The sequence below is a fragment of the Triturus cristatus genome, chromosome 4_2 (assembly GCF_964204655.1).
Source record: "Triturus cristatus chromosome 4_2, aTriCri1.1, whole genome shotgun sequence".
Classification (NCBI taxonomy): Eukaryota; Metazoa; Chordata; class Amphibia; order Caudata; family Salamandridae; genus Triturus; species Triturus cristatus.
Window position 1 is genome coordinate 84789502 of NC_140586.1, and position 6000 is coordinate 84795501.

The following is a 6000-nucleotide window of genomic DNA, read 5'->3' on the forward strand; positions in this document are numbered from 1 at the left end:
GGTAGGCCCAAGGGACCCCTGTGGGCCGGGTGCAGTGTATGTGAAAGGTAGAACATGTCCTGGTGTGTGTGGCATGCCCTGATAGTGAATTACGGCCAATTTCGTTTTTCGCTATTACAAGGCTAACTGTTCCCCATAGGACAGAATGGGGAGTTTGTTTATAACATGTTATAAACATAACTGTCTCGGGGAATTAGGTAGGAAAATAAAGTTTAGTATGCCTGAAATCAGAATCTAAAGATACATCTTTTAGTGAAGGTGATTTTTACATTCGGTGTTTGAAAATACCACTTTTAGAAAGTAGGTATATTCTTGCTCAGTCATCCTGTGTGCCTCTGCTGGAATGTGGATTGCCTGTCTGGGTTTTGGATGACTGAAGGCTGGGGAGTAGGAGTGGCTCCAGATAGTCTGGGGGGGGGGGGGGGGGGGTCAGGAAAAGGCTGAATAGACCTGGGCTGCAAGAAGAAGAGCTGGAGAAGCTGTGAGGAGGAACTACCACTTTGCTGTGTGCTTTGCTGTGTTGGCCTGCAGTGGCTGCTTCGGTCTTGGGCAGTGAAAGGACCGGACTTCTTGCAATCCACTTTTGTTAGTTTCTCCAAGGGCTTGAGGTAGAGCTTGCCCCCTGCTCAAGAAGTCTCAGGAACAGCAAAGACTTCAAGCTCTTCTGCCCTCAGCACTGGGGACTGTGTGTTTTGTGCTGCAACAGAAGAAGCAACCCGATGACGACGCTGCCGACTCAGTGTCTTGAAGGCACCGCAGAGGACACCGCCGCAACGCGACCCTGATCTCACCGGCGACGCCTGCTGACGCTGCCACCGAGCCGCTGCTCGCACCGCGACCTGTGGGCACTGCACTCCCTCGCTTCACGGCGACGTCTTGGTATCCCCGACGACGACGCTCCACGCCAAAATCTACGCCGCTGCTTGCACTGTGGTTCGAGGGCATCGCTCGTAAAGTTACACGACGCACTGCCCTCATCCCACACCACAGCCGTGGCCTACCGGCGCCAGCAACTCCAGTTTGTCAGCCGACGACAGCGCTTCAGCAACGATGACGACACTGCTTGCACCCCGACCTGCCAGCACCGCGACGAGCACCATGTTTACTTCGCACCGCGACCCTGTTCTCACCGACGCCGCCATCTGACGCCACCACCAAGCCACTGCTCGCACCGCGACCTGAGGGCACCGCACCGCTGCATTCGCAACGCAGCACCCGACGCCAGCGCTCCTGACTCAAACAGAGAGGAGATCGATCTTCAACGCGTCTGACTTCGAGGGCCCCCACGACTCCTGCACTGATCTCCAGAACTGACGCCTGCGGACGCTGTGCTTTCGGAAGCTCAATGAGAGGTCGCCGACGCCTTGCATTTCTAAAATGTATTGTTTGAGGGTCTTCCCGACACCGTAGCTGGCCTACGACGCCGCGGTCAGCTAGAACTGTTTGGATTGGTTTGTTCACAATGCCGTGATAGCCATGGACGGAGCTATCGACATCAAGGAACTGTTTTTCAAGCATATTTTGATAACTGAAGATTTCTAAGTACTGTATAGTGGATTTTTATTGTTTTTGGTCTTGTCTTAAGTATATAAAAATATTGGATATTTTTCTAAACTGGTGTGGTGTTCTTTGGTAGTGCTTACACTGTATTACTGTTGGTTATGTGCAAATGCTTTACACGCTGCCTCTAAGATAAGCCTGACTGCTCGTGCCAAGCTACCAAGGTGGTGCGCAGGGGTTATTTTAGGAGTGCAACTCCCTTATCCTGACTAGAGTGGTGGTTTCTGCCTGGCTTTGGCGCAAGCCCTAGCCTACCAAAAATCCCATTTCTAAAAGCAAATAAAAGTCCCAGAAGGCAATGTAATGTCATATGGATGTCACTCAACAGTATATAATATCACTTATCAATATAGTAAAGGTCTCTTCCCAAACCTCAGAACACTAAAGTCATGCCTTAATCCAGACTAATAAAGGCACCCAGTATCATGATATTTATTCAATTATAACTGCAGTATTTTTAAATTCCCGTCCTGAAGGCAATAAAACAAATCTCAAAGTAAAAGCTGTCTATTCTAAGTGTGCTAACCCCATTGCCTACACTGTACTAGAGACCAGATGACACCATCAATTGTGACAGTACTAAAGACAAGTTTTCAAAGTCCTAAAAATACCATCCCCCAAGTGACAATGCCGTATCTTAGGAGTAATAAACAACAGAAATTAAAGGCATCATACACAGAACACTACATTTGTAAACATCTGTGTACTACAACGCCCTCATCTCCGTTCAAAAGGGAAACCAACCTGCACCCCAAATCCAATTAGCCGGTGACCACAGAGGACTGAATCCTCCCGCCTCGAAATAAAAGCACCTCTATCTTCAGTATAATAAATCTTTATTAAAAAATGCACGAGCCCCAGCCATCAGGGCAATACAGCTCCTATTCTCAAGAGTACTATTCTCAAGAGTACTAAATCACTACCATACATTATGAATTCCCCAATTTTAGGGTAATAAAGTCCAATCGACAGGGTAAAACAGTCTAACTTACAACTCAGATATGAGGGACTTAAGCTTTATGCTGTGAACAGTAAATCCTTAAAAATAAAGCGCTAGAACTTCCATGCACACCAAGTCTAATTGGCACCCCACTACTAATTTCTCTAGCCTCAATGAAATATAATTTCCATCCTCACGATATCCCGCTCCCAATAAACAAAAAGACCATTCTCAGTTATAAAACAGTCTCCCAAGAGTGAAGTAGCCCTAACCTGATGGCAATAAGCCACTTTTGCGGAGAAATAAACTCCACTCTGAGACATTAAGTCCAACGCTCAGAACCCTCCCTTGATCATCAAAGTCGTAATGACACCCCGCTCCGCTTCAGAGTAGAGCCATGCCAGTCACATCAAGTCGCAAAACCCAAAGGAATAAACCCCCAGGGTTGGACCAATAACCCCTCAATCCCAAGCAAAATAATGCATAGGATTTCCACCACTAGAAATTTAAGCATCTGCAAAATACAAATCTTCAGTCATACAGTTACAATCTTCAGAGCATTTATAGACCCAAACCTTAGAGTAAAAAATACCTTGAAACCAAAATGTAAGATGCAGCAGCTACTCTACAGTAACAAACCCCACACCATGAGGGCATTTAACCTTATTTCAGAACACGAATTAAACTCATATATGCAGATCACCTGATAAAAGTCAGTCAACAATATTTGATGATGCAAAACTTGCCGCAAGCTAATTCATATCCAAGTAAAGCTTAAACCTACCAAAAACAGACTTTCACCTGCTCACCAGCAGCACCAAACCACCACAGGTGCATGCTTAGCTTTTTTACATGAACCTGGATGGTACTACCCTGCTGAAAACCAATGCAAAATCACTTCGATTGACTGTCAACGCTCACCTCCCTTTCAAAGTACACATAGCCAGGGAAATCAAAGACAGGAAGACTACAATGTTGCATTATTAAATGATAACATTTGTAGAGCACTTTAAACCCAAAGGTGTCAAAGTGCTGAGCCAAAAAAATAGCCTCCTAACCTGAAACAGAGCAGCAAATGACAGAACTTATAAGGAAAAGGGCCATGTTTTAGATGTTTGTTACATGTAGAGAAGGACTCTACTTCTGAGATGTAAGCAGGCACAGTATTCTAGAGCCTAACAGTGGCAACCGAGATGGAGCGTCCTCCCCATTCTGGCTTTCCGATACATGGGAATCATCACCTTCATACAGAGGAAGGATCTAAGAGGTCGGCATGGGGTGTACAAATGAAAAAGGGAATTAAAATGCCGGGGTCCTTTATGGTACAATACTAGCAAGACCATGCAGAGAGTCTTGAAAGTGATCCATTTTCTAACAGTGAAGGAAAGTGGAGTACTACCAGCCATAACTAACATTAGAACAGTAAAAGCTGAACTTTTTGTCATGCCGGCTCAAGTTGATTTTCAGAGCCGGGTGTTTGTCCTGCGATGGAAACTCAACTCGAATAGCACCATGGGCAGCACAAGAAAGCACTGCTTCTTTTCTGCCACTCGAGTAGATTTTCTACTCGACCGGCAACTTTCTCAGCGCGAACAGGTGGTTTCTCAAACCTATTGGTCGAGACAACACGCAACCGACTGCATTGAGAAATCTGACCACCAGCGTTGAGAAATCTCGCAGGGGGGTAGATTTTTACACGCTCGCCAACTTGACGTTGGAAAAATCTCCGCAAGCGGAGTGGAGTTTTTGGAACTCCGTGTGCTCCGTGGAAAACTCTGCTAACGGAGCGGAGTTCACCGCCCGGGTTTAGTCTCAGGTCAGCACTTGAGTGATCAGTGGCTAGGAGGCTAAGTTTCCCACAGCTTACTATCATCTTTAGTTATAAAATGCATTTTCTTCAGAGTAATAAACTTCCCATCCTCAGAACGATGAAGGCCTACAATGAGGATGGTAGGCCTTATCAGAATAATAAATCCTTAGAGATCAGAGCACTTAAATCTACCCCGCCCCTTTCAAATGTTAAACTTCCACAAAGAACGCAACAAGATCCAAACTACAGAGTATTACATACTTCGGCCTCAGAGCAATAAACAACCTTAAGGTAAAGTCTCATTCCCTATAATCAAAGTAACGAATCCTACAATGCGAGGCAATAACAATCCAGAGTAATACACCTACTACCTTCCGCAGTAAACCCCCTCATGAGGGCAGGGAAGCACCTAGTCTGAGTATAGTAAATCCCATCCGAAAAGTACTACATCATCCACTTTGAGTACAGAGAGTCCTTATCCAGAGCACGAAAGACTTCCTTCCTTTTTTCCTCGAAAGTACTAAACCCCTTCCTTCCGAATATTAAAGTCCGCACGTGTACCCAAAGGGTAATAATACCCACCTAGACCTCAATTTACACATGAACCTGTATGCAAAATGCACCCAAACCAATTTGCAATTAAGATCCCACTCTATAGGGAAATTATTTTAGAAATCATACAGCACAAACATCCTACCCTGGAACATACTACCAGTGTAATAATGATGCCCCCGCCAGGAGTAAATTAGCCAGCAAAAGTAATCAATGCCCCTATAATAAGAGATCGATTAATAGCCCATCCCCCACCACTGTCGAGGCACCGCGTCCCACGGGCAAGATTATAAATTGATAGACTGGGAAGAGGCGGTTCTTACCGTCCGAGGGTAGGAGCGACCGGTTCTCTTCGCGGCCCCTGGCGGCGGTGTGCGAGCCGGTCTCAGACAAAGGGCCGCCTCCTTGCCCCGGCTCCTCGCGCTCCCTCCTCCTCAACGCTCCCACAGGCACTAGCCCGCGCACGGGGGAGGGGCCGCCTCTTAAGTGACGGCCATCTTGGGGTCAGGCTGCGCGTGCCCATTCTTTCCGCGTTCTGTGGGAAGAAGTGGCCAGATCAGGCGTAGGCACCCCCCTCCAGCCAGGATGTAACGCAAAAGGACAAACAGGACTGTCGCCTGACGCCGATATGGACGCTGCCTATGACACTGATCCGCCTCTATATGCTTAATGTACGCAGGCGTATAAGAAGCTGTGTACGATTCAATGAGCTTAGAGAAGCAAGCTGCACAGGCGCTGTCAGTTTGCTAATGTGCAAGCCGCCATTTTGCCTTCCTTACCTGTTGGCGTTAGAAAGAAAAACAGTATAAGTGTTGAGCGCCTCAATTGCCCAACCTTGGACAATAAACGACGGACAACATTTGCCAAAGCATAGAAATAAAAACAGGGTTGCCAATACGTAGTTTGATGTCCTTGTAGGTACAGAAATTAGAACAGTCACTTAAAGTTGGTATTCTACACCTTATCAGTACATATTGTAAACAGAAATTTTAACAGAAAAATAATTGTTTAGTAATTGCATTTATATAGCACTTACTATCCCTGAACACTGCTAGGAATCAAAGAAATCGGAATTAACATTATTGACACAACAAACATGGTGACAATAAAACAAAATATTTATTAGCAAAAATTAGAT

The 6000-nt window shown here is 45.9% G+C and overlaps 1 protein-coding gene across 5 annotated transcripts in view; it reads right to left on the reverse strand.

Annotated features, from left to right (window-relative positions):
• The window catches only part of SMARCA4 (SWI/SNF related BAF chromatin remodeling complex subunit ATPase 4), a 533682-nt gene extending 528362 nt beyond the window's left edge, over positions 1-5320 (reverse strand). For 3 of the 5 annotated variants that reach the window (XM_085600653.1, XM_085600652.1, XM_085600651.1), the window contains exon 1: positions 5186-5320. The gene's annotated coding sequence lies outside the window, so the exon portion shown is untranslated. The remainder of the gene's footprint in view (positions 1-5185) is intronic. The other 2 variants (XM_085600655.1, XM_085600654.1) reach the window with 2 other exon arrangements.
• Positions 5321-6000: the final 680 nt, after the last annotated feature.